The sequence below is a fragment of the Suncus etruscus genome, chromosome 14, assembly GCF_024139225.1.
Source record: "Suncus etruscus isolate mSunEtr1 chromosome 14, mSunEtr1.pri.cur, whole genome shotgun sequence".
Classification (NCBI taxonomy): domain Eukaryota; kingdom Metazoa; phylum Chordata; class Mammalia; order Eulipotyphla; family Soricidae; genus Suncus; species Suncus etruscus.
In genome coordinates, this window is record NC_064861.1 from 57,090,384 (window position 1) to 57,102,229 (window position 11,846).

Consider the following 11,846-nt stretch of genomic DNA (forward strand, 5'->3'; position numbering starts at 1 on the left):
GGAACATTAATTCATTTATGCACTTAAAATATGTTTCTTAAGTATTTCAGAATGGCAAGCACAATAATAGGCACTAAATTTAGAGACTATAAAATATTTCCTCCTTTCAGTATGTTCACAGGAAGCTGAAAAACATATGTAGAGACACCATTACAAACTAAGTGAGGAGAGTGTTTAAATGGAGCTGTGGAATTAGAGAGAATATAAAATAGGCAAATAAGAAAGATCATCAATGACCAGAATTTTGTGGAGAATCTAGCAATGATTAAAAAAATAGATGTTTAGCACCTGTGTGTGTTTGTCTTGTCTCGTGGACAGAGACTTTAAGACAAGTGCAAAAACTAAATCCTCTTTTGCAACCCAGAACTCATTGTTCGGTATGAGTCCTGATACAGATGGGAAAGAACATGGCAAAAAAAAAAAATAGATGTTAATCAATGAAAATGTAAAGCATCAAAACCACATATATTTACAGAGAAGCTTGGTGCAGAATAAAAAATTCTGAGAGAAGTTAATGATTGAATAGGATGAAGTGAAGGAAATAATACAATGGGTTGGTGCTTTTCTTGGAAGCAACTGAATCAGGTTCGATCCACATAACCCTAAATAACCCTCTGAGCCCCACCATGAGAGAGTGATCCCTAACTGCAAAACCAGGAGTTAGCTGACTTTGCCCCCAAACAAAGAAAATAAAGAGAATAGGGGATGCTAAAATGCCAAAGTGGAGTTGCTCATGTCAACAAGTCAAGAAGACCCATGTCACCAAACCAAGAAGTAACTAATTACACTTTTCGCTTTCCCAGAAATGGAATCTCTGGTAAGGCAAGGACATATGCAACAATCAGTGCACATTTTTGTCTAGTAAAGTTTTCTTCTCTTCACTCTTCCATATGCTGTTTGTTGTTTGATGCATAATTTAGTAAATAAAGTCAATAAGAATGTTAACTTATACTCCAGCAAGTTTTGCTCTTTAAAAGATAAAGAGACATCCTCTGAATTTATATGATCCCTATATATAACATAATATATAATCCCTAAAGATTCATCAATTATTAGAGCACAGTGAATAACAAATAAAATGTCTTAAAAAGAGGAAGAATGAGAATACAGTAAATATCTTTAAACATATGAGAAATATGTGTATAAATCAATCATTAAAAAGAGTGATGTATAAGGCATTAAGTGGGAAGACATGGGGTATATTAAAATAATAAAACTTTAGTCTACAAAAAAGACATCATAATAGATTTTACTAAAATATAATGACTTCAACACATCAGAAACATTTTTTGTTAAATGTATGTTGTTTTTTAATATACCCACCTAAAATCTTAATAGATAGGCTAAATAAAAAAGAAAATAAGACATGAAAGATTAAATAACCCAACAAAAATTACATATAGATTTATAGAAATGTATATACAAATACATGTATGTATAAATGTGTAAATTTCTCTATGAAAGCCACAGTTTATAATTAATGTAATTTTTCACATTAATGAAGTATATTTTATGTAATTGTCATATACTTCATTTTTCTAACATTAAAGAAAATGTTCTCTTTTCAAACATAAAATATTAAATTAAAATTATATATCTTCAATTAATATAAAGACATTCAAAACAACAGGAAACTATAATAACTGTATGTTCTGTAGAGAAGGGATAAACTATAACAATAAAATAAGGTCACAGAGGGCCACAAGTAAATTGGGTTTGGGTCATAAGAAACAATAACCAATGAACCATATTTGAAAGGACCTTATAGAAGGAGTTTGTCAGATACTGCTAACTTATTCAGAAACTTTAGTGGATCAAACCATTTAAGTTCGTTTCTAAAAATTATAGGAAAATGGGGAATAATTTAGGACCAGAGAGTCCAGAGGGTAGGGCATTTTTCTTGTACAAGGCCAAACCAGATTTGATGCCAGCACCCTATACAGTTCACTGAACCCTGTCAGGAGTGATACCAAAGTTCATAGCCATGAGTAAGTCAGCCCTGATGTGGCCCCAACATAAACAAATTTTAAAAATTGATTATTTACTCAAATGAGAAAACAATAATCAACTGGATCATGAAAAAAATTAAAACAAATTAAAACAAAAATTAAAGTCTCTCCACTTTCTCTGTTGTTATTTCCTCTCTCATACCACCAACATCTCTTATCAATGTAGAGTGCCACCATATATTCTGATATTTATATACTTTATTATCTTTTTTGTTTGTTTGTTTATTTGTTTGTTTTTGGGTCACACCTGGTGATGCTTAGGGGTTACTCCTGGCTATGTGATCAGAAATCGCTCCTGGCTTGGGGGATCATATGGGATACCGGGGGATTGAACTGCAGTCTGTCTTAGGCTAGTGTGAACAAGCTTGTGCCACCACTCCGGCCCCTTTATTATCTTTTTTTCTTAAATCGTTCTCTTCTATGAAAAAAAATCACTTAAGTTAGTATTTCTTGCCAGAAAAATTCGTAAAGAAAAATAGCTCTCCTGTATATACACTTTGGAAACTTCTAAAATCTGATATTTGGAGTTTAGTTTAGGGGCTCATTTCTAGACTCATTTAATAGACTTTTGGGACTTACATGGGAGAACATGATACCCTAACTAATAGATTCTGTAAAAACTAATTCTCTGAGCATTTCTACAGATATATTTGTGAGCCAGTACAACAAAAATGGTGGGAAGAGGAACATAAATAAAATAATCCAAAATTGGATTTTATCCATAATAGATACAAAAGATAATACTGGGTGATTTCAAGAAGAAATATGACATGATCAGAGATATAGTATAATTGTATAGAGAAACTAAAGCCTAATACAAAATACTTTCAAACTTAGAAATAAAAGGCTTATTCAATAGAATATTTTCTAACAAAGCTCCTGAATGACTGATACTCATTTGTTGTGAGTTATCTAATAGTATGTCGCAAGGCTCATTCAGGTCTTGGAAAGCCAGTAGTTGAATAGTCAAATGCTGATTAGTTTTGGTTAGTTTTGTTTTTTTAAATAAAATATTTATTTAGGCACCTTGATTACAAGCATGAGTTTAGTTGAGTCTCAGTCATAAACAGAATATCCCCTACACCAGTGCAACTTTCCACCACCAATGCCGCCCTCCTTCCAATCACTGCCTGTATTTGAGACAGGTATTCTACTTCTCTCACTCATTAGGATTGTCATTATAGTTGTTAGTGTAGTTTTTCCCTAACTGTACTCACCATTCTTTGTGGTGAGCTATACTGTTAACCGGTCATTCCAGCCCTCATCTCTATTGTCTTTAGGCATTTTTACAATAATATCCTTAATTTTTCTTAAAACCCATAGATGAGTGAGACTATTCTGTGTCTATCTCTCTCCCTCTTACTATTTCACTCAGTGTAATAGATTCCATGTACATCCATCTATAGAAAAATCTCATGACTTTGTCTCTCCTGATGGCTGCATAATATTCCATTGTGTTTGTGTACCTCAGTTTCTTTAGCCATTCATCTGTTAAAGGGCATCTTGCTTGTTTCCTAAGTCTGGTTATTGTTAATGGTACTGCAGTAAATATAGGTGTAATGAAGGGATTTTTGAATTGTATTTTTGTGTTTCTAGAGTATATCCCTAGGAGTGGTATAGCTGGATCAAATGGAAGCTCAATTTCCAGTTTTTTGATGAATCTCCATAAAGACTGGACTGGACGGCATTCCCACCAGCAGTGAATAAGAATTCCTTTCTCTCCACATCCCTGACAGCACTGTTTGTTCTTGTTCTTTCTGATGTGTGCCAGTCTATGTGGTGTGAGATGGTACCTCATCGTTGTTTCAATTTGCATCTCCCTGATGATTAGTGATGTGGAGGATGTTTTGATGAATCTTTTGGCCATTTGTATTTATTCTTTGAGGTGTCTGTTCATTTCTTCTTTCCATTTTTGAAGTGTTAGATTTCTTATTCTTGTTAAGTTCTGTTAGTACCTTGTATATTTTCAATATTAGTCCCTTATCTGATAGGTATTGTGTGAATAGTTTCTCCCATTCTGTGGGTAGCTTTAATACCCTAGGCACTATTTTCTTTGAGGTGCAGAATCTTCTCAGCATAATATATTCCCATCTGTTTATCTCTGCTTCCACTTGTTTGGAGAGTACTCTTTCCTCTTTGAAGATGCCTTAAGTCTCTATGTCATGGAATGTTTTACCTATGTGTTGTTCTATATACCTTATGGTTTCAGACCTAATATCAAGGTCTTTAATCCATTTGGATTTGACCTTTGAACGTGGTGTTAGCTGGGGGTCTGAGTTTTCTTTTTTGCAAGTGGTTGGTTTGTTTACTTGAATTGTATAGGAGGTACACACAGGTTTTCAGGGATATAATTAGGTACCCAAGGACCAGGTTAGAACAGGAAGAACTCAATGGCTCCAACATGCAAACTCTACCACTTGAGCTACATCCCTGTTCCTGATATTGAGACTTCTAATTCAAAAGTTTGTCTACAAATAAGGTAATAGTTGAGCAGATATTTGAATAGCAGTTTTGAACATCCACATTTTTCGTTATAAATCTTATGAATCCTCTTTGAATTTGAACTACCTTAGTTGATTTCCTTTGATAAATAAAGGTGACTGAAAAGGAAAAAAATTACTCAAGAATTATTTGCTTTCAATATATTGATTCAAAAATGTTTTTTTTATTTTATATATATTTTTTATTTAAACACCTTGATTACATACATGATTGTGTTTGGGTTTCAGTCATATAAAGAACACCATCATCACCAGTGCAACATTCCAATCACCAATGTTTTAAGGGCATGTACATCAGAAGTTTACAATATTTTAAAACACAACTGTTTAAATATATGTTTGTCCACTACAACTCTAAATTCTCATACAATAAATATATGTCCTGAGCAGGACACTTCCAATCTGATGGTCTAGCCCTTCAAAACACCTTTGTTGTACATGTTTGCTGTATGCTGCTACAGATGTGTTATTTACTAAAGTACCACAATATTGACTTTATAGTAGTTGCTCAACTCAGCACATTCTTTCTGCCAGTGGATCTAAACTAGCAAGCTGAAAAATATTAGAAATTATTTTATCATTTTATGTAAGTTAAAATAAATTGTAAGTCTATTGAGCAGGGCAATAGATTTTTCTCCAACATACCGACTGAATTTAATTTTCTTTTGTTTTGTTTGTTTGGTTTTTTTTGGCCACAACCAATGATGCTCAGGGTTACTCCTGGCTTTGCCCTCAGAAATCACTCCTGGCTTGGGGGAACCATATGGGATGCCGGGGGATCAACCGTAGTTCGTCTTAGGCTAGCATGGGCAAGGCAGAAGCCTTACCTCTTGAATTTTATTTTCAGATCCTGTGTCTAATTTTCATATCCCCATTATTCTACTTTTTTACTGTTTTAACATCTCCACTGATTTCAACTATGTCACATACTCTCCCTCTCCTTATCCATTCCCAATCTCTCACAATGATTGTTCTTCTGTTAAGGATATATTTATATATTTTAATTTCCCTTAAAAATGAAATGCTCTGTAACCCAACACAATTGCATCTGTATATTGATATTTCATTTTATGGTCTAATGAAAGCCTATGCTGCACAACACCAGTAGTTTTCCAGTTCTGAGATTCAGTGGTTTCATGACAGAAGCAATTGTGCCATGCCTGTGCCCCTTGACATGGCTTTATTTTCAACTTGGAACAAGTTCATTACTCCATGATATGCAAACATCACACCATGTCAGACAATATCAGTGACTGCTTTCCCACAGATATGGGTAACAGCTGTTAGTCTGACAACTTAGGAGATTGTGTGCCCTGTGTGGCTTTAGAGTCCTGAAGCAATTTTTTTGTTAAAGATAACTTTTTACTCTTGGAAAATTCATATGACAAAATCCCATAAGGTAGAGTCAGCCAGGCTTCAGAATGATATTTCGAAACTACATTTACCCTTTTTGGTCTGGTATGTTGAAACCATATGGCTCTTTGCTTTCCTCTGCTATTGTTCAAGTGTGTTTCCTAAGTTAGTTTTAGAGAAATTGTTCTAGTTATTATCTATTTTTTAAATTTCAGACCATAAATGTTTCTTAATATGTCATGGCTATGAAATGTTTATTGCTTGATCCACCAAAATTTCAGCATGTGATAGGATAATGTTTCTTAATAGCCTATGGTAAAGTTTTTTACACATTAGGCTAGATTCTCATTCTTTTGGATGACTGTGATCAAGAATTTTATATGACTAGACTGAATCATGAGATGCCCCAATATCTGATTACACATAATTGCCAAATATGTCTGTGCAGGTGTTCCTAGATGAGATTAGCATTTGAATTGGAAGACCCAGTAAAGTGGTTTATCCTGCCTTATATTTTTACATTATCCAAATAAATTAAAGACTGGAGAAGAACAAAGAAGGTGGAGAAAAAGAGCATTTAGACTCTGTACAGCACTCTTACCATGGCTCTTCCTCAGGCCTCAGATTCAGACTGGACTCTATGTTATCAACATTCTGACTCATAGGTCTTCTGCTATCAGCTTTTCTGGGTGCTCTGCTCAAAGAAGGCAAGTTGTGAAACTTCCATGCTTATATAATCATGTGAGACAATTCCTTATTATTTACCTACCAATCATATGTCTAGAGTGTATTCTTTTCCTTTGGAGAACTTAATGTACTATAATCAACCAATACAAAAATCACCCAAAATAAGAAAGCATGTTAACTAATCTCTGTATAAATTGAGGGGGAGAGGAGGATAATTCCACAAATTTCTACTTATAGAGAAATTAAATCTTAAGTAAAATGTTTCAATATCTCTCCACAGAGATACCAAAATCAAAAGCTAAAATTGGTGGTAGGAGTGAGTACCTATTAAAAGTCATTTACTAATAAATAGTTATATAAATATGATTATTTATTTTATTATTTCTCATAGTGTCCTCATGTAGAATTTCTATCAATATTTCTTTATTCATACATGCAATTACTTTTTTCCCACAACAAATACAACTCAAATGTCCTGTCTCACAGTCAACCGAATGAATCACATTCAAAAATGTAAAACTATCTAATATAGTTTTAATAGATTGAATAGAAAATATATATGTACATACAATAGGGAGATAAACAAATATAAATATATTTTATGTAACAAATAATGTCTTGGGATGTTGAAGGGTACAGCAAAGACCTATAAAGAGTATAAAAAGTCAGGCTTACCCCAAAGACATTATACTCTGATGTAAGCAGCAGTTAAAAAAAAAAGTACAATGAGATAAAGGACATATACAAAAAAAGAAACTATAAAATATTTCTTCAAGAAATAAAAGAGAACACAAAGAAATGGAGACATATACCCTGTTCATGAATTGGGAGGATTAATTTAATCAAAATGACAATATAATAGATTAGATTGCTTTGTGTACTGCTAAGAAATATTATAAAATATTACAATCTGGGAACTTGAGGAACAAAGTAATTGTGCATGTGTTTTGTTTTATTTTTCTTAATTTTTTTGGCTGAAAATTCAAAATTAAGGTGTCAGCAATTTATTTTTTGAGAATTCTGTTTATGAATGATTGTCTTCCCACTGTAACTTCAACTTGTTTTTCTTTGTATCTTTGTCTTCAAATAAAATTAAAAAATTAAAAAAAAACAAAAATAAATAAAGAAGAACAAACCTACAAAAGTAAAAAAGAAATGACAATATTCCCTAAAGCATTATACAGATTTAATGCAATTTAATGAAATTCCCCTAAAGAGACACATGACATTCCTCAAAGAAGTAGATCGAACACTTATCAAATTCATTTGGGACAATAAATATCCAAGAACAGCTAAAGCAACCATTAGGTAAACAAAAAGATAGGCATTACTTTTCCCCAACTATAAATTTTACTACAAGAAAATAATCATTAAAACAGTATGGTATTGGAATAAAGACAGACCTTTAATCAATGGAATATACGTGAGTATTTAGAGAATGACCACCAGACATACAATCAATTAATATTTTATAAAGTGACAAGAAACACAAAATGGAGCAAGGAAAGCCTCTTCAACAAGTAGCCCTGGGACTACTGGTCAGCCACATGCACAAAAGCAAACTTACACCTTTATCTAACACCATGCAGAAAGGTCATATCAAAATGGATCAAAAACTTTGATAACAGACCTGAAACTATAATGTAAATAAAAGAATATGTAGGTAAAACACTCAGTGATAGTGAGATTAAAGGCATTGTTAAGGAGGAAACACCACTGTCCAACAAGTGGAAGCAGAAATAAGCAAATGAGATTACATCAAACTGAGAAGGTTCTGCACTTCAATGGAAACAGCAACCAGAGTAAAAAAGGTCACTCACAAAATGGGAGAAATTATTCATCCAATACCCATCAGATAAGGAGCTAATATCTAAGATATACAAGGTACTAACAGAATTTAACAAGAAAAAAAAATGTTACCCCATCAACAATTGGGGAGAAGAATTGAACAGACATTTCCTTAAAAAAAATGCAGCTGGCCAACAGGCACATGAAAAATTGCTCCACATCATTAATTACATCAAAACAACAATGAGATACCATGTCACACTACAGAGACTTGCACACATCACAAAAAAACAAGGGCAACCAGTGCTGGTGTGGATGTGGAGAGAAAGGGACTTTCATTCACTACTGGTGCTAATACTATCTAATTCAGTCTTTCTGAGAGACAAAATGAATTTTCCTCAAAAAGCTTAAAATTGAGCTCCCATATGATCCAGCAATACCAACTCCTAGGTCTATACCCTAGGAACAAAAAATATAATACAAAAATGCCTTCTGGACCACTATATTCATTGCAGGCTTATTTACCATAGCCACAATTTGAAAATAACCCAGTTGCTCAAAACAGATGAGTGGCTAAAGAAATTATAGTTCATTTACACAATGTCATATTGTGCAGTTATTAGAAAAAAATGAAGTTATAAAATTTTCCTATACATGGGTGAGCATAGAGACTATTATGCTGAGTGAAATGAGCCAGAGGGAGAGGGATAGGCATAGAATAATCTCACTCATCTGTGGGATATAAGAAAAATAAAAGACAATATAGCAATAATATGTATAGACAGTAGTGATGAGTTCTGGGAGGACCAACTCATGACATGAAGCCTGCCACAAAGAGCTCTGAGTACAGTTAGAGCACTAACTTCCACAATGACTATGACAATGATAGTGAGAGAGGGGGGGGGCAGAATGCCTATCTCAAAGACAGGCAAAGGGTTAAGTGGGGGGGGAAGTGTGAGACATTGGTAGTAGGAAGATCACACTGGTGAATGGTGGTGTACATTCTATGACTGAAACCTAAGTTTAAGCATTTTTATAACCACAATGTTTAAAGAAAGAAATATAAAAATGTACACACAAAGAAAAAAAAGGTTGTGATAGGTATTAAAAAACAAGTGGAAAATATTACTACAGATAGCAAGAAGATGATATATTTTAGATAGTGTAGTGAAAAGTACTAAAGTTGAAATTTGAAAATTAATCAAATGTGAAGTGTATGGTTGGTGATGATGGCAAAGATAAGATAATCCACACACATAAAAATAAAAAGCCCAGATAGAGGCCTGAGCTATAGTACTCTGGATAGCGCATTTTCTTTGTATGTGGCTGACCTGGATTAGATCCCTGGCATACAATAAATTCCCTTAAACTTGCCAGGAATGATTTCTAATGCAGTTAGGAGTAACCCCAGTGTAACCTAACACCCCAAACAAGCAAAGAACTCGGGTAGTCAAGAAACTAAAGAAAGATGAATAAGAGTTGAAAAAATTGAGCAAAGGATTGTGGGATTGTGCCACATTATGTGGCAATAGAGCTTGACATAGGCAAGGTCATTCAAAGCTTATTGAATAGTTTTTTGTTTCATGTTCAGTGTGAAGTCAGTGAAATATTAATATTAAGACTAGCTTTTTAAAAAAAATTAAAAAAGAATAGCTTTATTGCTATCATTAATATTAAATGGTCAGAGTCTAAGTAAAGTTTTAATTTTCAGTTATGTTTTGTGATATATCTCTTTTTCATTAAACAAAGAGTGCATTGTTTATTTATTTATAAATTTTGGGTTTGCGGCTACACCTGGTAGTGCTCCAAGGTGACCCTTGGCTCTATGCTGGAGTGATATGGGGGACTATATGGGGTACCAGGTATCGACCCCAGATTGGTCCTGTTGCAAGGCAAGTACCCTATCCAATGTTCCCATCACCTAACATCACATTATAATACTATGTGCCTCTAGTTTGCATCATTGCAAAATCAATATGTGTATATATATATATATATATATATATTAATATATATATTACAATTAGGTCAAGATTTAAAAAGTCTGATTCTATTCATCAGCACACAGTGAAGGTTTATATATGAAGTTTTATGATAGAATGAACCTTTCTTGGTGTTGCCTATTCTAATCCTGATTCCCTTTCTGTAAACAGTCGAAAGTTTCATTTTTGTTTTACTTTGTTCATTAAATTTCTTCATTTATAAGTTACATCTATAATTTTCCTTTAATCATTCATTGATTATTTTAACAACTTTATATAACCACTATTCAAAACAAGATTTAGGAAGTTTGCACCTTCTCAGAAATAGGTGTTTAAAAAAGGATAAAAGAAAGTAGGTGGTAATTGTATGACCCAATACTAATCTACATTCATATCTTTTCTATGAACATTTCCTTCATATTAACCATGATATTATTTTTGTTCATTAAACCTACTTTTGCTTCTATTTGGACTTTGAATAAATGGAGCCATACAATATATAGGATGATATATATGTATGTATATATAAATATATATAAATATATATTTAAAATATATATAAAATATATATAAAATATATATTTAAAATATATATATAATATATATAAAAATATATATAACATATTGGGAAATAATGGAGGGCACCAAGACCAAACAGTCATATAAACATTGAGTAGAAATAAAAATGATCAGACTTGAACATCAAATCCAAAGCCAACTACAACAGAATCAATACCCAATTTACAATAGGCTAGACACAGAAGGGACCACTTATACTAGCAGGGGGAGGGCAAAGAAGGGGCGCATACTGGGAACAGGGGTGGAGGGAGGACAGCATTGGTAGTGGGAATGCCCCTGATTCAATGTCACTATTTACCTGAAATACTACTGTGAATGATTTGTAATCCACTTTGGTCAAAATAAAAATTTTTGTTTTTGGTTTTTGGGGTCACATCCAGCAGTCTTCAGGAGTTACTCCTGGTTCTACTCTCAGAAATTGCTCCTGGTAGGCTCAGGGGACCAAATGGGATGCTGGGATTCAAACCACCGTCCTTCTGCATGCAAGGCAAATGCCCTACCTCCATGCTATCTCTCTGACCCCTACAATAAAAATTATTTATATAAAAAAGAAGACTGAACCCCCCCCAAATAAAAGCATTTCATTAAAAAATTTATTGGGCTTGATGTTATATATATGCAACTTTATTAAAGGAAACTTTATTCAGAATCTAATACCAGCTGCTTAGATATATGTTTTATATATATATATATATATATATATATATATATATATATATAAAGATACTCTGTGTATACACACATACTAAATTAATATGATTATCTGTGAAGATAGAGAGAAATGGACTAGTTTGAGCTTTCTTTCCTGTCAAAGTTACTAAAACTTGTTTGTACAGAATTTGCTTATAAAATATTACATCTCTACCTTTAAGTACAAATGTATATAGTAGTATAATATATGTTATGTGATGAGTATCAGATAGCAACTACCTTCTATTTTAAGACTG

At 33.1% G+C, this 11,846-nt stretch overlaps 1 non-coding gene across 1 annotated transcript; it reads left to right on the forward strand.

The window, feature by feature from the left end:
- Nucleotides 1–283: 283 nt before the first annotated feature.
- On the forward strand, nucleotides 284–410 carry LOC126028832 (small nucleolar RNA SNORA40). The gene has a single exon (XR_007502532.1). It is a non-coding gene; the product is annotated as a small nucleolar RNA SNORA40 (small nucleolar RNA).
- Nucleotides 411–11,846: the final 11,436 nt, after the last annotated feature.